The sequence below is a fragment of the Psammomys obesus genome, unplaced genomic scaffold (genome assembly GCF_907164565.1).
Source record: "Psammomys obesus unplaced genomic scaffold, mPsaObe1.curated_primary_1811, whole genome shotgun sequence".
In the NCBI taxonomy this organism is placed as follows: Eukaryota; Metazoa; Chordata; class Mammalia; order Rodentia; family Muridae; genus Psammomys; species Psammomys obesus.
Genome location: NW_026596125.1, coordinates 11,197,671 through 11,224,224, shown reverse-complemented (window position 1 = coordinate 11,224,224; position 26,554 = coordinate 11,197,671).

Here is a 26,554-nt window from a genome sequence, read left to right as displayed (position 1 = left end):
GAAAGACTCTACCTAGCAATGTATCAAAGCAGATACTAAGACTCATAACCAAACTTTTGGCAGAGTACAGGGAATTATATGAAAGAAGGAGGAGTTAGTATGACGTGGAAGAAAGTTGTGCCTTGCCCACAGTTTCTCTGAACTCAGTTCCAGGAATCTGGGTTTTTGTGCTCTGAAAGGAGAGCTGACACTTTGGCAGGGGTAAAGGAAGCAAAGGATCAAAGTTTATCTCATCATGTGAGAAAGGAAAAGCAGAGGGAACCACCTACAAACTCCAGCATGAAAGAAAAATAGCATAGCAGGGTGACAGATTGTTGACTCTAGAATTAGGAGTTTTGTTTTTGTTGTTGTTTCCCCTTTTTATTATTATTTTTTATTAATTATACTTTATTCAGTTTGTATCCCCCCTTATCCCTTCCTCCTCCCCTTCCAATCTCTCCCTCCCTCTTCCATCTCCAAGCATGCCCCTCCCCAAGTCTACTGATAGGGGAGGTCTTCCTTTCCTTCCTTCTGATCCTAGTCTATCAGGTCTCACCAGGAGTGGCTGCATTGTCTTCTTCTGTGGCCTGGTAAGGCTTCTCCCTGCTCAGGGGGAGGTGATCAAAGAGCAGGCCAATCAGTTCGTGTCACAGTCCCTGTTCCCATTACTATGGAACCCACTTGGACACTGAACTGTCGTGGGCTACATCTGTGCAGGGGTTCTAGGTTACCACATGCATGGTACTTGGTTGGAGTATCAGTCTCAGAAAAGACCCCTGTGCTCAGAATTTTTGGTTCTGTTGCTTTCCCTTGTGGAGTTCCTGTCCTCACCAGGTCTTACTATTTCCCACTTCTTTCATAAAATTCCCTGTAGTCTGCCCAAAGGTTGGCCATAAGTCTCAGCATCTGCTTTGATACCCTCCAGGGTAAAGCCTTTCAGAGGCCCTCTGTAACAGGCTCCTGACTTGTTCCCTGTTTTCTGGACTGGTTTATCATTACTCCTCCTATTGTCCCTCTGGGATGGTGTCCTTTCCAGAATAAGTAAAGACTATGTTGGGAACAATCTTACCCACAATTTAGTCTGTTATAATTAGATGCCTTAGATAAAAGAATACATTTAAAGCTGTAACTACTCATAAATCTAAATGTACAATAGTAGAAACAGCAATGACTACTTGTATGTTCTCAACAGAAGGGTTTGCTTCCCGGGAGCCGGAGGCTGCCTGCTTGCTCTGCACTCTCACTTGTTTCAGAGATCGCTCCTTCCTCTTTGGGAGTAACTCATTTCCATTTCTCATTTCTCATTTCCATCTGCAAGTGTCCTCTTATTTACCCTCCTAAGTAATTCAACATCACTTTCTTTTTATAACCTTAATTGTCACTATATCTCTAACATTACCATTTGATTTCTCAGTTACATTACGACTTACCAATATAGTCTACTTATTAAATAAACATAAGTTGCAATATATTTGCTAAATTTTATTGCCTAAAATGCTGTCTTTTATAGTGAACATGAACAAAAGTTCAATTTGCTGATATGGCAGAAGACAACTATAAATATCATTCCAGTTTGTGCGTTGTTACAGGGTCTTTTACTGGCCTGAAGCTCACAAACCTGCTATGCTAGCTGCCTCTCCAGAAGATTTCCTGTGTTACCTTCTCCAGCATCAGGACTATAAGAACACAACTCATTCCCAGATTTTTTTTTTTGAGACAGGATTTATCTCTGTATCCTTGGCTGTACTGGAATTCTTTTCTAGACCCAGCTGGCCTCAAACATATAGATATCTACCTGCCTTTGCATCCCAGAGTGTTGGAACTACAGGTATGTGCCACAGTGCCTGGTCCATTTCTGGATTTTAAAATACATTCTTGGGGGTTAACAAAGCTCTACATATATTACCTCATTCTCTTCTTGCTTAGATGGGTTATGAGTAATTGGATATAATGTTGAAGTTCTTTGATGATAGAGACCATTTCTCTAGTTTCTTTTAATATTTTATTTTATTTTATTCTATTGCACTGAAGTAAAGTAATTGTTTTAGAGAAGCTTTAAGGAATAACAGGCTAAAGATGAAAAACTCAAGTGACAACACATGCTGGAGAGGTTGTGGAGAAAGGGGAACCCTCTTCCACTGCTGGTGGGAATGTAAACTGGTACAACCACTTTGGAAATCTATCTGGCATTTTCTCAGACAATTAGGAACAGTGCTTCCTCAAGACCCAACTATACCACTGCTAGGTATATACCCAAACTTTGCTCAAGTACACAAAAGGGATACTTGCTCAACCATGTTTATAGCAGCTTTATTTGTAATAGCCAGAACCTGGAAACAACCCAGATGTCCATCAAAGGAGGAATGAATACAGAAACTGTGTTATTTTACACAATGGAATACTATTCAGCAATCAAAAAGGAGGAAATCATGAAATTTGCAGGCAAATGGTGGGATCTAGAAAAGATCATTCTGAGTGAAATATCCCAGAAGGAGAAAGACAAACACAGTATATACTTATAGACCTATAAGATATGATAAACATAATGAAATATATACACATAAAAAGATAATCAAGAGAGTGGACATAGGGTAAGATGATCAATCCTCCTTTAGAAAGACAGATGGGATGTGCATTGAACGTATGACAGGAGTCTACTGAGCGCATCTGAAAGACTCTAACTAGCATTGTTTTCAAAGCAGATACAAAGACTCATAACCAAACCTTCGGCAGAGTACAGGGAATCATATGAAAGGAGAGGAGTTAGTCTGATGGGGAAAGGATAGGAGCTCCAAAAGGACCAAATATATCTGGGCACAGGGTCTTTTCTGAGACTGGCATTCAACCAAGGACCATGTATGGATATAACCTAGAACCTCTGCTCAGATGTAGCCCGTGGTAGCTCAGTAACCAATTGGCTTCCCATAGTAAGGGGAACAAGGACTATTTCTAACAGAAACTCAATGGCTGGCTCTTTGACCTTCCCACCCCCCAAGGGAGGAGCAGTCCTGTTAGGCCACAGAGGAGAGCTTTGCAGCCAGTCCTGAAGATACCTGATAAAACAGGATCAGATGAATGGGGAGGAGGTTCCCCCCATCAGTGGACTTGGAAAGGGGCACGGTGGAGATGAGGGAGGGCGGGTGGGATTGAGAAGGAATGAGGGAGCAGGATACAGCTGGGATACAGAGTTAATAAAATGTAACTGATAAGAAAAAAATAAAATTAAAAAAAAAGGAATAACAGTCTAAGTGTGGAGAATGAGACATGACTTTTATGACTAGGCTTTACTCAGTGTGTAAAACTGTACTTCTGAGGTGTGATAAATTCTATTCCTTCTCAGTATTTCTTTCTTTCTTCCTCCTCCCTTTCAAATCCGTCTCCACCTCTTCTCCTCTCCATCTCTGTATGTTTTGACCCACAATGGAAATGATGGCTACAGAGTATTGAAGTTAAATATTTTTCTTTCTTTCCTTCAAAAACTAGAATCAATTAGAGTTTATCTATTTTATTCACTAGGTACATTAAGTTCTAATGAAATTATAACTTATAGTTTCTTCTGAGGACACATTTATTTATTTATTTCAATATATTCACTCTGTATCACTGTTGTAGCCCCCTCCCTAGTCTCCTGTCTCCTCCTAGTCCCACCCACCCTCTCTTTTTTCCCCAATGCACTTTCCTTAGTCCACTGATAGGGGAGGACTACCTTTCCCCTTCTATTTGACCCTCACCTATGGGGTCTCATCAGGAATGGCTGCATCATCTTCCTCTGTAACCTGGCAAGGCTGCACCCCCAGCCTATGGGTTTCCTCTATGCATCTGGTCTAGGTCCTCTCCATGCATAGTCCTTGGTTGGAGTATTGGTCCATATTTATTTAAAATATGCTTAATGTTCTTTCATAGTTCAAAAGAGTCACTTTTCCATCCTCCTCTAGAAAATATATATCCAAAGAGAGTAAGTGAGCCTTTATGAAGGTTATCAATATCAGTATGTTTAATTAAACTTTGATTTCCAACAGATGAATGCATAAAGAAAATATGTTATGTTGTTTTTGGCAGCATTGGTATAAATTTATTAAATGACATTTAATAAACCACACAGAGAAAGACAAACACTACATTTTGTCATTCACATAAAACAGGAAAATAGAATAAATACAGGTTATGAAAGGTAGAGAATTCTGGTATAACAGGTGGCTGGATAAATAGTATAAAATATTAAATTAAATATTAGAGGATAATTTAAATTAGAGATTAACTGACCAACCCATCCAGTAGTGCTGGTGGACAAAGAACAGGAAAATGAAATCTGGCACTAGGTTACTAATCATCACCCATCATAGAAGAATTTCCATTGCTATAGAAGAAACTTCTAATAATGGGATGCAAAATTATTTTAAAAATTTGGTCCAAAATTCACATTGTACAATAATAGCTGGCCAATTCACTACATGATATAGACAACTAGATACTGACCAGAATAGATATAAGAACTACCCACCTTGCTTTCTGTTGTTGGATGTTAACTGCCATGAGACTCTACATTGAGTGAAGCAAAACTTAATGAAAGTCACTATGGTCCATTTTCTGTCTGAGGATATTTACTGAAACCCAACCGAAGGAGATAAGAAAATAAAACCCAGCATAACACTAAGGCTCTCCCTTATAAGAAGATTGAGGAGGCAGAGGAAGCTTAAACTTATGGGCAGAGTACCAAAAGGAAGAAAAGCTATTCAGAAACTGAGCTGAGGAAAGCTGCTTAATTATTGCTGGAGTCTTTGTTGCCATAGTAATTAGCATAATTTAATAACTTAAGCTAAAACTATATATTCTGGGTGAGGTTTGAAGATGAAAAAATATCTGCAATGAAGGAAGCAGACATCAAAAAGTTACAGGATAATGAACTTGATACTTTGGTCTCTGATAAGCCAGAGTAAGGAGACCTGTTTGAACACCTAGAATATTGATGAGAAAACCTGAAAATCCATTGCTTTGGATTCTATAGCCAAAGCATACATAAGAAATGGCTACTTTACACTCATTTTAATCTTCAAGTGAAAAATTTTGTAAATAAAAAAATAGCATTTGATTTCCTTAAAAGAATATAACAGAAAAGATAGGTATTCAATGATATAATCAACATCCAGACTTGTTAGAAGTTACAAGACAGGCCATGAAATAAAACACATATCTCCAAATCCAAAGTCAATCAGATAATGGAATGAAAAAATCAAAACCACATATCCTTAGTATAAGGAACTTGTATATTTAAGAGATGTGAATACAAACATGAAGTGAGTATTCTATTTGTTTCATACAAATATGTTCATTTCCATCATTCAATTTGTACTTTGTCTAAACACACACATATATTAATTTACAGTGTGTGTGTGTGTGTGTGTGTCTGTGTGTGAAGATGAGTCAGTGCATAAAGTGTGAGCATCAACGTTTGGATCTGCAGCACTCATGTGAATTCTGGGTGAGTATAATGGCCTGCTTGCAATGCCAGTGTTCCAGCAGCAGAAACAAGGGACCCCCTGAGAATAATTCCTAGCTAGAATAGCAAATCATTGACTTTTTTTTATTCAGAAAGAGAACATATGCCAATGTATAAGGCAGAGAATGATTCAAGAAGACAGCCAACATCAACTTCAAGACATGTACCCACACATGTGAAGATGAATACACACATAGATGCAAACTCCACATGCACGTGCAAGCCAGAGTATAAGAACACACACTTAGTATGGATAAATCTAACTTCAAGATGGAAATTATAAAACAATAAACTCTATTTAAAAAGTTATTAAATATGAAACCTGCTGTGGGGTCAGGGCTGTGAGTCTCTGGTCCCAGGAAGTATAGAGCTCCATCTCCACCGGATTCCCTGGTAAGGGGAGCTCCTGAGCAGGGACAGTCTCTGGCATGAACTTGGTTGCCTTTTCTTTGATCACCTCCCTCTGGCAGGGTGGCCTTACTAGGCCACAGGAAAAGAGGATCCAGGCAGTCCTGATGAGACCTGATAGGCTATGGTCAGGTAGTAGGGAGGAGGTCCTCCTCTATCAGTGGACTAGGGGAAGGACAAAAGGGGGGAAAGAGGGAGGAAGGGTGGAACCAGGAGAAGATAAGAAAGAGGGCTATAGCTGGGATACAAAGTGAAAAAAATATACTAAATAGTAGTAAAACGAAAATAGGAAACAACCTCGGAACCCGCTACAGAGGGCCTCTGAAAGCCAGAAGAAAACAGGAAACAACCTTGAAACCTGCCACAGAGGGCCTCTGAAAGCTTCTGCAGTATAGACTGTCAAAGCAGATGCTGAGCCTGATGGCCAACTGATGGGCAGAGTGAATGGAATTTCATGTAAGAAGTGGGAAATAGTAAGAGCTGGAGGGAATGGGAACTCCACAAGCAGAGCAACAGAACAAGATAATTTGAACACAGGGAACTTCCCAGAGACTCATACTCCAACCAAGGACTATTTGTGGAGATGACCTGGAACCCCTGCACAGGTGTAGCCCATGGCAGTTCAGTGTCCAAGTGGGTTCCATAGTAATGGGAAGAGGGACTGCCTCTGACATAATCTGATTGGCCTGCTCATTGATCACTTCCCCCTGAGGGGGGAGCAGCCTTACCAGGCCACAGTAGAGGACAATGCAGCCACTTTTGATGAGAACTGATAGACTAAGATCAGAAAGAAGGAGAGGAGGACCTCCCCTATCAGTGGACTTGGGGAGTGGCATGCATGCAGAAAGGGGAGGGAGGGTGGGATTGGTAGGGGAGGAGGGAGGGGCTTATGGGGGGATACAAAATGAATAAAGTGTAATTAATAAAAAAAATAAAAGATTTATAAAAAAAAAGAATAATGATGATGATGATGATAATTTTCAAAAAAATGAAAACTGTATGCTTGATAGCATATTTTAAGTTTCAGGGTATACAACTAAATCATAAAAGAAAATATAATAGATTCTGTTTTCCTGTAGGACAGTAGTTCTAAAATGATGTAATTTATGTCAACATTTGATTATATGATGCCTGAATATCAAAAAGAAAAATGTTTCAAGTGACTAAATAATTTCAATTAACTGAAGATGGAATAAAGGACAAGGAATGCACACATCACAAATGGCTGTTTCAATAGCACAACAGTAGGGAAACACCAATACTTTGAAGCAACTGTAGGGTCAGGAAACAATAAGGGCTAGGCTGCATAGGTTTTTTTGCTGAATTTTTATCTGAAAATTATTTGTTTATGTCTTTGAAGTAACTAGAAGAGGGAACAAAGGTCAACCTAGAATTCTGCATCTGTTCAAAATATTCTTCAGGAAAAAAAAAAAAAAAACAGCATGAAAGTACTTTGAGAAAGTCAAAGCTGAGAGAATTGTGACCAGCAGACCTGAGGTCCCAGAAATAGCAAAAGAGATACTGCAGAGCAAAGGGCACAGCAGCCTTCTCAGAAAGGAACCTACACAAAGGGAGAAAGGTGACAAGAATTACAGGCAAAGCATGTAAGGTCGTGCTTGCATTAAACAAATGAATAAGAATTTACCTTTAAAACTAAAGTAACATTCTGTGAGGTTCCTAACACACTATATGTTAACATATGTCAACAAGACAAAGAAAAACAATTGTAAAATATTTATATTATGTCTGGAGAGAGTGCCCTTACTGAGACAGATTATCAGAATCTGGAAATTTCATCAGAATTTGAAGATAAATAGTTCTAAACAAATCTAAACTTTCTTAAAAAAATCAAAGAATGATATCCATGTAGAAAGCAAATGTAATAAAATTGAGTACCGAATAGCACTGATTATTCAGAGGCAAGAAACATGTAGCAGCAAGGGAGACAGTATTTGTTTTTAAAAGGGTGCTGGGGATTCCATTCACTCTGCCAGCCAGTTGGCTATCAGGCTCGGCATCTGTTTTGATAGTCTGCAGGGCAGAGGCTTTCAGATGCCCTCTGTGGCAGATTCCTAGGTTGTTTCCTGTTTTCTCCTTCTGGCTTTCAGAGGCCCTCTGTAGCAGGTTCCTAGGTTGTTTCCTGTTTTCTTCTTCTTCTGATGTCCATCCTCTTTGCCTTTCAGGATGGGGATTGAGCATTTTAGTTAGGGTCCTCTCTTTTGCTTAGTTTGTTCAGATGTACTGATTTTATCCCCTATCAGTGGACTTGGGGAGGAGCATGCATGCAGAAAGGGGAGGTAAGGTGGGATCAGGAGGGGAGGAGGGAGGGGCTTATGGGGGGATACAAAATGAATAAAGTGTAATTAATAATAATAATAATAATAATAATAATAATAATAATAAAGAGGAAAAAAAGGGTGCTGGGGAAACTAAATTCCAATATGAAGTAAAAACAAAAAAACAAAAAAAGTCCTGATCCTTACTTTTTACTATGGGCAGAATACGATCCATTAATTAGTACTAAACTGTGAACTTTAAAAACCCAAAATTACTGGACTTAGAGAGGAAAAAAAATGGACCCACAGGTAGGGTAGATATTCCTTAACAGAGCACAGGAAAAGCTATTACAAAAGTACAATGATGATCATACTTCTTTAAAACATGTTTCTGTTAGAGAACAATGTTAAGAGAAGAAAGTTGCAAGATTGGGAAGGGAATATATCTAAAATAAAATTGTTAAACTGCTGCTTTAACAGTGTGATTAAATAACCACGCAATGAAACCTAAACTCATTCCAGCATCACTAAAAGACAGACACACTAAACCGTTTAGAAGAAAAAGTGAGAAAGAGCCTTGAACTCATTAGCACAGGAGACAACTTCCTGAACAGAACACCAACAGTAAAGGCTCTAAGAGGAACAATCAATAAATGGGACCTCATGAAACTGAAAAGCTTCTGTAAAGCAAAAGACACTGTCATTAGAACAAAACGAATGCCTACAGATTGGGAAAGGATCTTCACCAGCCCTATATCTGACAAAGGACTGATATCCAGTATATAAAAAGAACTAAAGAAGTTGAAGACAAAAAAATCAAGTAATCCAATTTAAAAAATGGAGTACAGAGCTACACAGAGAATTCTCAATAGAGGAATATTGAATGGCAGAGAAACACTTAAAGAAATGCTCAACATCATTAGTCATCAGGGAAATGCAAATCAAAACAACCCTAAGATTTCACCTTACACCCATCAGAATGGCTAAGACCAAAAACTCAAGAGCCAACACATGCTGGAGAGGCTGTGGAGAAAGAGGAACCCTCCTTCACTGCTGGTGGGAATGTAAACTTGTACAACCACTCTGGAAATCAATCTGGCTCTTCCTCAGACAACTAGGAATAGCACTTCCTCAAAATCCAGCCATACCACTCTTAGGCATATACCCAAAAGAGGCTCAAGTACACAATAAGGACATTTGCTCAACCATGTTTGTAATAGCCAGAAGCTGGAAACAACCCACATGTCCCTTGAAAGAGGAATGCATACAGAAATTGTGGTACATCTACACAATAGAATATTACTCAGCAATAAAAAACAAGGAATTCATGAAATTTGCAGGTAAATGGTGGGAACTGGAAAAGATCACCCAGAGTGAGCTATCACAGAAGCAGAAAGACACATGGCATATACTCACTTATATACACATACAATATAGGATAAACCTACTAAAATCTGTACACCTAAAGAAACTAATCAAGAGGCAGGACTCTGGCTAAAATGCTCAATCCCCATCCAGAAAGACAAAGAGGATGGACACCAGGAGAAAAGAGAGAACAAGTCAGGAGCCTAACACAGAGGACCTCTGGTAAGTTCTGCCCTGCAGACAATCAAAGTAGATGCTGAGACTTATGGTCAACCTTTGGACAGAGTGCAGGGAATCTTATGTAAGAAGTGGGAAACAGTAAGATCTGGAGAGGACAGGAACTCCACAAGGAGAGCAACAGAACCAAAAAATCAGAGCACAGGGGTCTTTCCTGAGACTGATACTCCAACTAAGGACTATACATGGAGATAACCTAAGACCCCTGCACAGATGTATCCCATGGAAGTTCAGTGTCCAAGAGGGTTCCATAGTATTAGGAACAGGGACTGTCTCTGACATGAACGGATTGGCCTGCTCTTTAATCACCTCCGCCTGAGGGGGGAGCAGCCTTACCAGGCCACAGAAGAAGACAATGCAGCCACTCCTGATGAGACCTAATAGTCTAGGATCAGAAGGAAAAGAAGACCTCCCCTAGCAGTGGACTTGGGGAGGGGCATGTGTGCAGAGGAGGGAGGAAGGCAGTGATTGTGAGGGGAGGTGGGAGGGAACCACAGGGGGGAAACAAAGTGAATAAAATGCAATTAATAAAGAATTTTTTAAAAAGAATAAATAAAAAATCATGATGTAACATATGGGACCTCAGATCAGCTGACATGACCAGTGACAAAGCTGTAATTTCTACATGCTCACTTCTGAACTTTGTTTCCATCTTAGACTAATGGACTAAATACGCTCAATCATTTCCTATTTTTCAAACTTCTGACACTTCAAAATTTGTCTTATCTAAATGTAGTTTTTTTTTCTTTTGTAATTCTGGAAGTTATCTTTCCTCCTATACTTGTGCTATCTGCCTGATATGCACACATGGATATTGAATATTTACTTTTTTGTTATAAGGGGATTTGTTGGAAAGTCCTACATTTTATCCTTGGGTTTCTTAGTCTGGTGTTGTATAATATTGACTTACATGAATGGAGGAATAATATTCTTGTGGAATGTATACAATTTACCCTTTCAAATGCTGATTTTTCTTCCCCACTATCTGGGTTCAATCTGGACATTGTATTATGATGATTATTCTGAGTATCACCTGTCTCAGGTTTGCGTACACAAGCTTCCATTTGCTCTCTGAATTGCCAATAAAAACAACCAGTCAATGCTGAACAATGGAGAGAATAGGGTGGGATAAGAAGTCTTCTTGATGACTGAAAGTAAAAAAAAAAAAAAAAAAAAAAGAAGGGAGGAGAAAGAAGAGAGTGGGAGGAGAGGTCTGAAAGGAAAGGACCTGGAAACATCAGGAGAGATGAACCAGACCTCAGATAATACTAAAAGCAAGTACAATGGGGGAAATCTAATTGGGAGGAAGCTATGTGTGCTTGGAGGTTTAGGATGGAGTAATTTTTGCTCAGCATTGTGCTCTAGGCTAATTAAATAAATCTTAGTCTCTGCGTGGTGATTTAGGTATACAGCTGGCTTAGGAATAACTGCTATTTAACTAAAAGATAAATAAATATTGAATATTAATAATCATCAACACATGACAAATGAAAAAAGAGATATTTTCACATTGTTTATGACATTAAACAGTGGACTATGTGATACATATCTCAAAAGATGATATGCAAATGAAAAAGAAACACTTTTTGAAATGCTTCAATATTCATAGTCCTCAGGAAATTGCAAACTTAAAACACTTTAGGACTATATTCACACTAGTGAAAATGACCATCATCAGAATTACAATTGCAACAAATGCAGGATTGCATGTGGAAAAAGAGCAACTCAGACATAATGTTGAAGAGAGTGGAAACTGCTGAAAACTCTGGCAATAATCTGGAATGTTTCTCAAAAATCTAGACATAGAACTATCACCTGAGGAAGTTTGACTATTCCAGGGCAGACACCAAACATACTTTATAGACATTTGCACATTTTTCTTTACTGCTGCTGTATTCAAAGTAGCTATGGAATAAGATGACTATCAACAGATGAGTAAACAAGAAAAATGTCACATGATATATGTAGGAGAATTTAACTTAGCTCAGAAATCATGAATGTTGCAGATAAATGAATGGAACTGGAAAAAAATTATACTGAATGATAAAACTGAAGCCCAGAAAGGCAGATATCATATGAGATTCAGATCCCATACGGATCAAAGCCTTCAATATGAAACCTATAAATCCTAGAAGAAAATATGAACAGTATCCTAAAAGATACAAGTATTGACAAGAATTTTCTAAATAGGACTGTATTCAAGCCCTATTTAAGGCCAAATGAACAAATAGAACATCATAAAAAAGAAGATCAAGGCAGTCAAAAGTCCGATATTCATGCCCTACACCGTGAGAAAGAGCTATTGGTGGTAAATAATTCCTGGGGAAAGAGATTCATTTCTTACTTGGATGCCTGCACTGGTTGTTTTCCCATACTCTACCTGATGAACCAATATTCATGCATCTATGTCCTGCACTAGCTGGACTTACTGGTATATTAATATTTTTATATATGTACACACACACACATATATATTAATTGGCAGGGAGCAAGTTGAATATATGTGAAGAGGAGGAGAAAAATAGGGGTAGTTTGATTGTATTATATTCAAGGTATGTATGAAATTATTAAAAACAGAAAAACTAAAACTTTTATTAATCTTTTTTGCCCTATCTTCACTACTATTTTACAGTGTCTTGGTTCTAGTCTAAAGAACAGCAATGATTCTCAAATATTCAATTTTTAATTCCATTTTGAACTCTGGGACTCTTTGCTGTACTATACTATGTCCTAATCTAATTTGTATTGTAGAGAATGTAATCTTTAAATAAATTACTAATAATAAATCAATGCCTCAATATATTTACTTATTATTATAGAGTGCAACCTAAACTAACCAAGCTGCTGTATGGCAAAGCTATTGTAGTAATTTTACTTCACAGCCACCATTAATACTCTCCACCAAACTAACACATTTTATTGGGATGTATGATAAAGTGGGGTGTTACAATACTTTGTGTCTGTTTCTTGATTAATTGGAAATATTGGCCTGAATGTTTGTGTTGTTAGTAGTTTTGGTGTTTCCTCAGAATTCTTCACTAGATATATTTTGGGAAGATTAATAATATCTTGTATGGGTACAGGTGGTAGGTAGGAATAATACGTATTTTCTGGTCAAATAATAAATTACTGTTTTTCTTTTGGTTATGTCTCCTTGTTCCTCATTTTTAAATTTCTACCCCCACATTCCAGATGTTAGGATTTATACCATTTTATGATACACTAGAATTCATCATTCCCAAAATGGTTAATAGACCTAAATTACCAGTCTTTCTGGTCTTAAAATAGGACTAGTCCAGCAGCTCATCATGAGCGCGCAAACTCTTCCTTATGTCACAGTCATTTGAGAAAATCCCTGTTATTGTTCCCCATATCACTAGGAGAGAGAATCATTTATTACTATTTTCTTTTTTATTATTATAATTTATTGCAATTTATTCAATTTGTATCTTTGCTGTGGCCCCTGCCTCATCTCCTCCCAATCCTACCCTCCCTCCCTCTTCTCCCCCTATACTCCTCTTCTAGTCCACTGATAGGGGAGGTCCTCCTTTCTTTCTATTTGACCCTAGCCTATCAGGTTTCATCAGGACTGGTTGAATTGTCTTCCTCTGTGGCCTGGCAAGGCTGCACCTCCTAGGGCGAGGTGGTCAGAGAGCCCGCCACTCAGTTCATGCCAGAGAAATCCTCTGCTCCCCTTACTAGGCCCACTTGGGTACTGAGTCTACGGGAAGAATCATTTATTGTTACCACATTATAACTGATTCTTTCCTGTCTTGAGAGCAATAGTGATTACAGTGACCTGTGTGTGTGTGTGTGTGTGTGTGTGTGTGTGTGTGTGTGTGTACAAGTGAGGTCCTTCTGAACAAGATGTTCATTAGATAAATGAATACCACGGTTTTTCTGAGAGAAGTATCTCTGAATTTGTAGCCCCGTCTTAAGTAGCTGCTTCAAATACATGCTACTTAGAAAATAAGAGATTCTGCACATAGAAAGGAGAAAGGGAAGAGAGGATTTTGAAACCTCCAAGGATTTTGGCCTGACCTGGATGCTAAAACCAATTCTGTATTCAATCCATTATTGCTTTTATCCATTGTCACATATTCACCATTCCACTGTTCTAAGTTTTGCCAAAAAATGATGGATTCTTTATTCATAATTATAAAAATATGTCAGCTAAGGACTCCCATATGTATTAATTCTGTGTAATTTTGACAGATCATAACAAGCCTGACTCTAACTTTAGCTTTGAACAAAGCAGAAAGCAACACTTCCTTTTCTGGAGCAGGAACAATAAATGACCTGAGTAGGAATCAGAACCACTCTCAGCTTTATGATGTGTGGATTAATGAAAGCATTAAACCATTCTAGTGATAGATAAGGAAATTACAGCCAATGTTGCTGAAAGAAATAAAACTGTTTCATCATAAATTAAAGAGGTCTAAAACACTGCAAGCTCATCAGTAGTTCATAGGCAACAAAGAGGTACAATTTTATAAGCCATTGTGGAGCACCTTAATTTATTAACATCTGTCATATTTTCAGTTTCATTACTGTCATTGTTAGTCTTACAAACTTACGGTAAAAACCTCTTTTGCAGAAAATAAGAAAAATATGGGTAAGGCTATTATCATATTTAAAAGTCATGCTACAATTTTCCTATTTTATTAACATGCTACACTGTTAATTTTTATCCCATTGACATTCTCATCTAGACAGCAACAGAGCCCTAAGCATGAATGGCATGATTTACTGTTCAAAGATTCAATCTGGATCTGTAATAAACGGTTAGACTGTGGATCCAGAGAATGTAATTCTTAAAATGTCAAGCAGAGGTATTGCTTTCTTGTATTGATAAAACACCAAGGAATTTGTTGATTCATCAGCACCCACGATGGCAGTGCACAGTGAGAAAATGGAGATGGAGAGCTATCCTTCCTGGAATGTCTGTCTAACTCTTTAGGTGATGTCCCTTGCAATGGGGATCTCTGGGCTACAACCTGAAACTCCCTTGCTGTATGCCTTGTACCTGATACTATTCATTTTGCTGTACTAATATTTCTCCAGTATAAGGAATAATTTGATGCAGAAAATTACTCAATATTCAGACATACACAATTTAGAAATTAAATCTAGCTCTGTGTTGATACTTGACATACAACAATGTTGTTTAACAAAGAATGGATGGGAGCTTTGGAAATGATTTCCAAATTTAGTTCCATAGATGGAATCTCTTTTAACCATTTTTAACAATGGCAAATAAAATGTTTAATAATTCATTTTTCTACCCATAGGCTACACACTCTTGGAGACTCACACAAAACAATATCCTGGGGAGGAATTAGCAGCTCAGTGTATGTAGTTACAGCCCTAGCCCGTTTCCCACTGTCCCTGTGGGAATTATCACACAGCTGAACTTACAAATTCTTTCTTCTTTCTGTGACCATTGGATATTTGGAATAGGATGTCTTATAAGAAGACTTACTGTCATGCAGGCCTTACTCTCCAAAGAGCAGGCCAGAATTATGCAGTTAATTGATGACTCTATTTGCAATAATTTTGGAGAAGTCATAGGAAGTAAATCTGTGCCTCAATATAATTATAGTTATTATGAAATCATAAGAATAGGTTTTAAATACTTGAACCACAAATATTGATTTTTACAAAACTTAGGAATAAAAAAACCAAAAAAATATATTTTGAAATATTCATGGCCAACGTAAGATCAACAATGTGTTCAGAGTTAACCAAGATAGGCACTCTTTATTATAACAAACTCTTTTCAAATTTCAAAGATGTTTGGTAAAGTAAATACAATCATCAGAAATAAATTTTGGTTAATTAAAGATGAATGACACTCATAGGTTATATTTAGTGTGTGTGTGTGTGTGTGTGTGTGTGTGTGTGTGTGTGTGTGTCTTAAAGACAGCCCACGGAGCTCATTCTAATCACTGTACTTCATTTACATTTTCCTCAGGGTAACAGACATCCTTTTGCTTGTTGATCATTAATTTTGATGTCTGGCTCAGAGATTTGGTAGGCTTAAAATGTCTTTGTGAGACATGATCTCATTTTTGATGGACTTAAAGTAGTATTTGTCCATTTTGATTTTTAGTTTTGAAATATTTATCTATTTATTTATTTATTTATTTATTTATTTATTTATTTATTTATTTTATGGTTTGAGAATTTTATGCAGGCACATAATATATTTTATCAAATTCACTCCCAATCCCACAGTCCATTTTCTCCCCTTCCCCTCTCCTCACATGTGGCTCAATAGATAAAATACATTATGACTTTCTAGTTGCTTATGGTGTCATTCCTCTTAACACACATGTACTTGGGCTGTGGAACATGGAGATATCAAGCTGGTACTCACCTGGAAGCTTTGTTACTGGCTAGATTTCATGTTGCTGGATGGCACTATAAATATGAATAAATGGAAACAAATGTAGTTATCAATCTCACTTCCTTGTCAACCCTGGAAACTGCAGCACGTTGGGCCTGGTGCAGTGATATCACAAGTGTCGTTGAAATAGCCAGCCATTTATTATTAGACATACCGCTCAGTCCATAAGGAGACATTCGTACCTCACCAAAGACTGTAGTGAGAAGGTCTGTGGACCCTAAGAGAGAACGAATTACCATGGTTCTACTGACCAGACATCGTATTAAAATGATCCCTAAAGAATTATTTGTTATAACTATAGATTAGAGCATCTCAGAACCCTTATAAAGGAAACTTCTACTTACAGTAGAAGACCACAGAGACCGTCAAGTGGCCAATATGAAAAACAAGAGGTTAGTGAATTCTCCTCTCTAAATGAGACATACATATTAAATCTCTCCCCATGAGGTCCTCATCTTTTCTGAGGATAAAGGGATGGGTGAATGAGGGAGAACATGTGAAAGTGGGATTGAGAGAGGAAGAAGGAGGGCTTCGATGAAGCTGTAAAATAAGTAAATAAAAACAAAACCTAGGAGTGATATAGCTGGATCTTGAGGTAGTACTATTCTTAATTTCCTGAGAAAGTGCCAGATTGATTTCCAAAGTGGTTGTACAAGTTTACATTCCCACAGCAATGGAGGAGGATTCCTTTTCTCCACATCCTCTCCAGCATGTGTTGTAACTTAAATCTTTAATCTTAGCCATCCTGATGCATCTAAGGTGAAATCTCAAGGTTGTTTTGATTTTCATCTCCCTGATGACTAAGGACATTGAACATTTCTTTAAGTGTTTCTCGGCCAATCGATATCCCTCTATTGAGAATTCTCTGTTTAGCTTTGCACCCCATTTTTTATGGGAGATTATGTTTTCAATTTATTATTATTATTATTATTATTATTATTATTATTTATTACAGTTTATTCAATTTGTATCCTGGCTGTTGCCCCCTACCTCCTCTCTTCCCAATACCACCCTCTGTCCCCTATGCTCTTCCCCTAGTCCACTCATGGAAGAGGTCCTTCTTCCCTTCTATTTGACCCTAGCCTATCAGGTCTCATCAGGCCTGGTTGCATTGTCTTCCTCTGGGGCCTGGCAAGGCTGCACTCCCCCGACCCCCCAGCAGGATGTGATTAGAGAGGCTGGCATTGAGTTCATGTCAGAGAAAGTCTCTGCTCCCCTTAGTAAGGAACCCACTTGGAGACTGAGTCTATGGACTACATCTGAGTCAGGGTTTTAGTGCCTCACCATGTATTGTCCTTGGTTGGGGTATCATTTTATTCAGGGCCCCTAGGGCTCAGTTACTTTTTTTTGTTTGTTTTTGTTTGTTTGTTTGTTTGTTTTTTACTCTGTTGGTCTCCTTTTGGAGCTACTGTCCCCTCCAGGTCTTCTATCTCCTCCTTCTTTCCTAAGACTCCTTGTACTTGCCCAAAGTTTGTCTATGATTCTTAGCCTCTGTTTTGATACCTCAATGAGTAGAGTCTTTCAGAGGCTGTCTCTGATAGGCTCCTTTCCTGTTCCCTGTCTTCTGCTTCTGATGTCTACCATAATTTTTTAATTTTTATTTTATTTTTATTAATTAGTTTATTTACTTTGTATCTCAGCTATAGCCCCTCCTCCATCCTCTCCTAAACCCATCCACCCTCCCTCTTCTCCTATGCCCCTCCTTCAGTCCAATGATAGAGGAGGTCTTCCTCCCCTTCCATCTGACCCTAGTCTATCAGGTCTCGTCAGGACTGGCTTCACTGTCTTCTTCTGTGGCCTGGTAAGGCTGCTCTCCTCTCTCACATTTTCAGTTGGATTACTTGGTTTGTTGGTATTTAACTTCTTAAGTTCCTTATATATTCTGGATATTAGCCCTCTGTCAGATAAAGGGTTGGTGAAGATCCTTTCCTAATATGTGGGGGAGATAGACCTGGAGGGAGACAGATGCCCCAAAAGGAGACCAAAAGACCCCAAAACAAAAATAAAAACAAAAATTAATGAACCATGGGAGCTCTGAAGAGGATGATACCCCAACAAAGGACAGTGCATGGAGAGGACCTAAAACCCTGGCTCAGATGTAGGTCATAGCCTCGGTCTCCAAGTGGGTAAGTTAGGAAGGGGAACAGGGTCTTTCTCTGGCATGAACTCAGTGGCAGGTTCTCTGTTCACCTCCTCCTTCCTCCTGATGGGTGTAACCTTGCCAGGCCTCAGAAGAAGACAATGCAGCCAGTCCTGATGAAATCTGATAGACTAGGGTCAGATAGAAGGGGAGGAGGGCCTCCCCTATCAGTACACTAGGGCAGGGGCATAGGAGAAAAGGATGGTGGGTGGGATTGGGAGGAGAGGAGAGAGGGGCCACAGACAGGATACACATTGAAAAAAATTGTAATAAATGGTAGTAACAAAAATGTATTGTTTAATTTGGAAAAAATAAAACCATAGCCAAAACAAATAAACAAAGACCACCACAACCCTTTCCCTAAATCTCAGGGATCCTTATGGAACAGGAAGTGAAAAATTGTAGTAACCAGAGATGGTAGAAAACAGCAGGAAGATTTTCCAGAAACAAAAAGGTAGTTGCACATATAAATTTATATTTATAGAGGCCTCATACACAAAGTCTAAGCAAGCTGAAGCCTGACAAAAAACTCAGCCTGCATAGGAAATTGGAATCAATGAGGAAAGAGAACTTTTTAGAAGTACAGGAAAGACTCTCAAGATTTAGTGAGAAGACCTGGAAGGTGCAGAGTGTTGTTATGTGAATTGGAGGAGTTGGATAAGTTCAAAATCCATTGTAGAAAATCCTCAAAGAATTAATGAAAATATTGTTAAAATACACATATGTCATATTATTTTCTGTGTTCATCTCCAATGGGAGTAACCAAAAGAGAGTACCGATGCCATCAAAATTCCAACACTGTGCCTGTCTTATTAGGGGAACTCATGAGAGACCCACGTCATGGGAGAGAAACAACCCCTGACACTATTAATGATCCTCTGCTATGCTTGCAAATGGGAGCCTAGCATAACTGTCTTCTGTGAGGTTTCATCCAGCAGCTGATGGAAACAGGTGTAGAGCCCCACAACCAAATAGGCTGAGCTAGGTGAGTTTTGTGGAAGAGCGAGAGGAAGGATGAGGGAGCAGGAGAGGTCAAGAACATCACAAGAAGACCTACGAGTCAACTAATCTGGGCCCATGGGGGCTCACAGAGACTGAACCACCCACCAAAGAGCATGTTTGGGCTGGGCCTAGACCCCCTTACACATATTTAGCAGATGTGCAGTTTGGTCAACATTGGGGTACCCTAACATTGGGAGTAGGAGCTGTCCCTGACGCTGTTTCCTGTCTCTGGATCCCTTTCCTGTAGCTGGGCTACCTTGTCTGCCCTCAGTGGGAGAGGATGTACTTAGTCCTGATGCTACCGGAGGGGCCAGGGTGGGCTGGTACCCTTGGTGGCCTCCCCTTCTCTGAGAAGGAGAGGAGGTAATGAGGGAGGGGTTGTGGGGGCGGGACTGAGAGGAAATGAGGGAGTGGTGGGGACCAGACTATAAAATGATAAGATAGATAGATAGATAGATAGATAGATAGATAGATAGATAGATAGATAAATGTAAAGGGCAAATATACTATTCTGAGAGTTTCTAGTTTATAGGTAGGTGATGGGGTTGAAGATATGATGGAAATATTTCAGTGAGTGAAATCAAACAAGTTCTTGGATATGCAGAACTGACATATTTGTTGTGAGAACATGAATACCTGTCTAGGACCTGTGAAATTTGGGGGTTGGTTTTACAGTTAAAACAAATAAATGAAACCAAATGGTCCACTGGGTAAGCCTACAACCATGTAATCCGTTTCTACATTCATATATCCTTGATGGTCTCAGACAATTCTCCACTGACACATGCCGAAGGAACTGCAAAATTACATGTCAAGATGCTGTTAAATGCTATTAAAATTATGTTGTTCATTGCTACTTGATAGTATATGGTCTACTGGGGTGAATTTAAATTGCATGCAGCCTAATTAATTTTGGTGTGTTCTCTGCCCTCATAGTTTATTTCAAGTCATTGCTATTTAACTTCCTATGTATAATATTGTTAACACTAAGGTGGATGCCCTCAGAGTGCATTCTGTTCAAGAAAGGATTTTACCACATAGAAAAAACTCTGCTAATGGAGCATGCTTTATTGAAGTTGAACTAGAAGAAAACACAGAGCATTACAAATCAGTATAGACAGCTTATTATCCTGGATTTAGTCTTTGCAATTTACACAAATGCCTTATCATCTTCTGTAGCATAGATCCCTGAACACCAAATTATTTTTTTCTTATATCAATAATCTAGGCTTCCCCATATCCAACAAATGGATCATACCACCTTTTAAAAATGATGCTAAGAAATGTTTTATTATGTCCAGATGTAATTTGTTATATTAAACCATTATTATTATTATTATTATTATTATTATTATTATTATTATTATTTACTCACATTGTATTTTGGTTGTAGCATTCTCCCTTATCTCTACTGGTCCTCCCTTCCCTGTCTCTTCCTCCCCTCCCCCCTCCCTTAGTCCACTGGTAGGGTGAAGTTCCCTGCCCCTACTGGCTGACCTTATCCTATCAGGTCCTATCAGGGCTGCCTGGATCCTCTTCCTCTGTGTGCTGGCTAGGTCACCCCACCAGGGAGAAGTGATCAAGGAGCAGGCAGCGAAGTGTTGGAAGTTGGTCTGTTGTGTGTTACTGGCCCTCAAGATCTTGTTACAACTATCCTTGTTTTGTAAACCTGCCTAAGACATACCTGATTGTTTAATTAAATGGCCTATACCTGGACAGGGCTTAGTGGGGCAGGTGTGGTTAAGGTTCCCTGGGCTTTTGGGTTCAAGAAAGAATCATGGGAATCAGATGGATAGGAAAAGAGGAGGAAGGAGTATGCCATAATGGGTTAGCATAGAGAATGAACCTCGTGGGACTGGAGAAAGGACTCCAATGATGGTGTAGAAAGGCCCAGATGAAGAATTAAAGCAGGTAACATGGGCTAATGGATGAAAGGTAGTCCAGTTGAGGAGGATTAAGATGGATGTCATTGGATGGGGGCTGGGAGATGGATGGTGAGGATATTGAGACAATATAAGTGAAATATCTGCCTGGAGCAAGGTAAATAAGGCAATTATAAATCTAACAAGTATCTGTGCCTTATTAGGTGTGATAGAAGGTTAGATAATACCATTGTGATAATCTTATGGCTAATAATAAACATTTTATAGCCCAACACTCATTTTTTAAATTTACAACAATAACCAATTTCATGTAGAGACTGTCTCTTCTCCACTTACGGGGGAACCCACATTGAGACTGAGCTGTCTATGGGCTACATCTGGGCAGGGGTTCTAGCTCTTTTCTATGGATGGTCTTTGGGTGATGCATCAGTCTCTCTAGTTCCCATTGGCCCAGTTTTTTTTTTTCTTTTTATCGGTATCGTTTTGGGGCTCCTGTTCTCTCCAGGTCCTTCTATATCCTCCTTCATTCATAATACTCATTGCATTCTGTCTAAAGTTTGGTGTGCATTTCTGTCTCTCCAGAGGGAGGGACCTACAACCAGGATACAAAGTGAATAAAATGTTTCACTACTACTACTAATTATAATAGTAATAAAAGAAGAGAAAAAATCAGACTGTACAAGATAAAACAAATGTTTCTTTTACAAATACAGGGCCCCTCGTGCTTGTGGCATAGATGTTCAGGATTGTGATGTCCTCCTGGTGGACTTTTCGTTTGATGAGAATGAAGTGTCCCTCCCCATTATGTCTGATTAATTTTGGTTGAATGTCTATTTTATTAGATATTAGGTTGGCTACTCCATCGTGCTTTTTGTGTCCGTTTGCTTCATAAACCTATTTCCAGCCCTTTATTCTAAGGTAGTGTCTATCTTTGTTGCAGAGGTGAGTTTCTTAGATGCAGCAGAATGTTGGATCCTGTTTCTGTAATCACTCTGATAGTCTGTCTTTTTATTGGAGAATTGAGTCCATTGATATTGATAAATATTAGTGACCAATGATTGTTTGTTCTTTTTACTGTGGAGTTGGTGGTGATTGTGTGTTAGTGTGATTGTTTTCCTTTGCTTTTTTGTTGTTGAAGGTATCTTTATCCTGTGTTCTCTTGGATATAGTTTATTTTGTTGGATTGGAGTTTTTCTTCTCATATGTTCTGTAGGGCTGGGTTGTAGTGTATATATTATTTAAATTTAGTTATGTTGTGGACTATTTTGTATCTATGTTAATTAAAAATTTTATTGATTACAGTAATCTGAGTTGGCATCTGTGCTCTCGTAGTGTCTGTATATCTTTCTAGGTTCCTCTGGCTTTCGTAGTCTGTGCTGAAAAGTCAGGTGTGATTCTGATAGGTCTGCCTTTATATGTTACTTGTCCTTTTTGATTTTTAATATTTTTCTTTGTTTTGATTATTGTGTAGAGGGAGAAATTTCTTTTCTGGCCTAGTCTATTTGGTGTTCTGTAAGGCTCTTGTATATTTAAGGACATCTCTTAAGGTTGGAGAAATTTTCTTCTATGATTTTCTTGAAAATATTTTATGGGCCTTGGGGCCTGGAATCTTCTTTTTCTTCTGTTCGTATTATTCTTAGTTTTCATCTTTTCATGGTGTCCTTGACTTCTCAGATGTTTTGTATCTGGAACTTTTCTGTTTTTCTGTTTTCTTTGAAAGATATTTTGATTTCTGTAGTTGTATTTTCAGTGCCTGTGATTCTCTCCTTCATCTCTTGTATTCTGTGTGTGATGCTTAACTCTGTTTCCTGATCTTTTTAGTTCTCCATCTCCAGGGTGTTCTTGGTTTGTGTTTTCAATATTGGTTCTAATTATATTTTCATTTCTTGAACGAGTTTATTCTTTTCCTTCACCTGTTTGATTGTAATTCTGTTCTGTCCATGATGGTCTCTGTTTGTTTGTTTCCTCTTTATATGCCTCTAGTAACACATAATCATAGATTTGAGATTATTTTCCTGTCTTTCAGCTATATTAAAACATCCCCTGATTTGGGGAGCTTCTGGTGAAGCCAGAATGTCCTGGCTTTTGTTGGTTGTAATCTTATGCTTGCCTCTAGCCATCTGGTTGTCTGTAGCCTTGCCTGTTTGTTCCTGGAGTCTGTACTACAGACTGGGTCAACCTGACTCTGCAGTCTGGAGTAGTCTGCAGGAAGATGAGAGATGTCCAGGGGCTCAAGAATAGGTGCTGGAGATTCACTAAGGAAGGGAAGGAGATATGCTGAGTTCACTGTCTCTGATGGTGCACTGTTTTGACCCTGGTAGGCCTGTCAGCTAGAGCAAATGTGGAAAGATCTCCAAGCCTAGAGCTTCTCTGCTGCCCTACAGGCTTCCTTGGGAAGGAGTACAATGGAACTTGGGTCATGTGCCTAGCTTAGTTCCACTGTCTCTGTTGGGCTCGCTGTTTCTGACCCAGGTGGGCCAGGCAGCTGGAGAGCAGGCAGAAAGATCTCCAAGACTAGAGCTGCTCCAGAGCCCCACAGGCCTCCTCAGTATGGAAGACAATGGGGCTTTGGTCCTTTGCCCACCTCAACTCCACTGACTTCACTGTTTCTGCTGGCTCACTGTTTGCGACCCAGATAGGCCAGGTAGCTGAGGCTCAGGTGGAAAGATCCCGAGCCTAGAGCTCCTTGGGTGCCCTAAAGGCTTCCTCAGGATGGCAGACAAGGGACTTGGGTCCCTTGTGTAGCTCAGTTCCAATGCGTTCAATTTCTCTGCTGGGATCACTGATTCTGACCAAGGTGGGTCAGATAGATGGGGAACAGGCTGAAAGGTCTCTGAGCAGAGAGCTCCTCCACTGCCCCACAGGCCTCCTTGGGGTGGGGACAATGGAGCTTTGGTCCTGCAAGCACTCACCTCCTCCCCTCTGCTGGGTTCACTGTCTCTGCGGGGATCACTGTTTCTGATTTTCATAGTTAGGCCACCATGAATATAGCATGTTGTGACTTTGGAACTCATTGGAAATTCCCTCCCAGCACATAGCATCTGTGCTCAGACTACATGACACCAATATTCAAACTTGTTCAGTTACAGAGCTGAACCTGCCATAAGACTAGTTCAGGCACAAAAAGGAGTAAGGAAACTGCTACCCCAAGTCTGTGTATCAAAGGAGACATTAAGACTCAGAACCAAACCTTCGGCAGAACGCAGGGAAACATCTGAAAGAAGAGGGAGTTAGTATGACGTGGAAAGAATAAGAGATCCAGAAGGACCAAATATATCTGGGCACAGGTGTCTTTTCTGAGACTGACACTCCACCAAGGATCATGTATGAATATAACCTAGAACCTCTGCACAGATGTAGCCCGTGGTAGCTCAGTAACCAATTGGTTTTCCCATAGTAAGGGGAACAGGGACTATCTCTGACAGGAACTCAATGGCAAGCTCTTTGACCTCCCCACCCCCCAAGGGAGGAGCAGTCCTGTTAGGCCACAGAGTAGAGCTTTGCAGCCAGCCCTGAAGATACCTGATAAAAGAGGGTCAGATGAAAGGGGAGGAGGTTCTCCCCTATCAGTGGAATTGGAAAGGGGCAGGGTGGAGAAGAGGGAGGGAGGGAGGGACTGGGAGGGAACAAGGGATCGGGACACGGCTGGGATACAGAGTTAATAAAATGTAACTAACAATAAATAAAAAAATGAAAGGAAATGAATAAATGATTGTTAGCAAAAAAAAAATTAATACTCTAAGAAAAAGGATGCCATGGGTTTATTTTCATGATGAACTGTGTGTAAAGTTTAATAGACCTAGGTGAAAGAATAAGACCCTCTTTCTCACAGTAAAGTCTTTATTCAGAAGAGATCTGGGCAAACCATGTAGGATCTTCACACCATAACAATCTCCTTTTACTTTCTCTCATGCAGGATTTTCCTGATCCATTTGGATTAAAAGTATTAAACAGATTTCTCAAAGATTAAGAAAAAGGAAAGAGATTAACTGTGAGTTTTTTCAGTAAGGCAGAGTTTAAAGAGAACTTACTAGGAAGTCCAGAGTCAAGAATTTGGATAATCATCTCTGCAGCATTCATATTCAATAACCATAATATATCCCCTTTCTTTTCTTTATTAACATTTTTATTAGTTATTTCAGAATTCCATGCAATACATTTTGATTATATTCTACTCCAGTTTCTCTAACTCTGCCCAAATCAAACCTCACATCCGTATGCCTCCCAACTTTATCTATATCTTTGTATTATTTAATAATTAAAAAATTATATATATATATATATATATATATATATATATATATATATATGTATGTATCGACAGGGCAATCCCCTGGAGCCTGAATAACCTACCAAGAGACACATGTTTAAACAAAATTGATTCCCTCTCCAGTTTTAAATTTCTGTGTTAACCACACATTCATTATCTAAAGAAAGTTCTCTGAAAATATCTGAGAGCTGCAATAAACTACAGGTAGAAAAACCCTTATGCAGAGGATCATGCTCATTCTAGAAACCATAGATCTCCAAAATAATAGGAGTCATTACCATTGCTGTTGGTTGCATGATATCAGATACAATGATATAACTAGACCTTGATGTTAAGACCCTACTGCTAAGCAGACAACACACACTGGCCACAGTAGATAGAAAAGTGAAGTTGGTTATAACCAGGAAGTATTTCCCTGCTGGCTAATTCTCATTCTCTTGGAAGATACTATGCAAGGTGCTAGGAAAAACACTCAGCAACTCCTTTTCCCAATAGTTATTGCATTTCCCTGTGAAATGCAATAATAACCAGTATGGGAAGATACACCTGACTCATGGACGCAATAGTGACATGAAGGGTAAAGGAGTTAAGCTATCCCTTTCTGATTGAATTCAAGACCAGCTTCACAGGGAAGCTCAGGTGCTGTGCTGTGAATCAGGTCAAGAACCCACAGTTGAAAATCTCACATGCCACAGGGCGATGTTTCTAAATGGACACTGTAACAAATTTCCTTCCAAAATTGTTTCTCCTAATACAATATTTCCTAGTTCTATACCTTTATAAATATATAAAATACAGAATTCCTTTTTATAATGCTGTAAATTTTCAAAAATTTCTTCAGTTTTGAAAAGGTTTTTTGTCCCTTATATTGAAAATAACTATTTTTTTCTCATAAAGTATATTCTGATTATGGTAGCCTCACACTCTACTCCTTCCGGTTGCTACCCATCTGCCCCTCTCTCCTGAATCTACCACTATCTGTGTCTCATTAGAAAAAAAAAACAAGCTTTTAAGGAATAATAGTTAATACATAATAATATAATATAACATAGCATAACATAACACAATATAATATAATATAATATAAT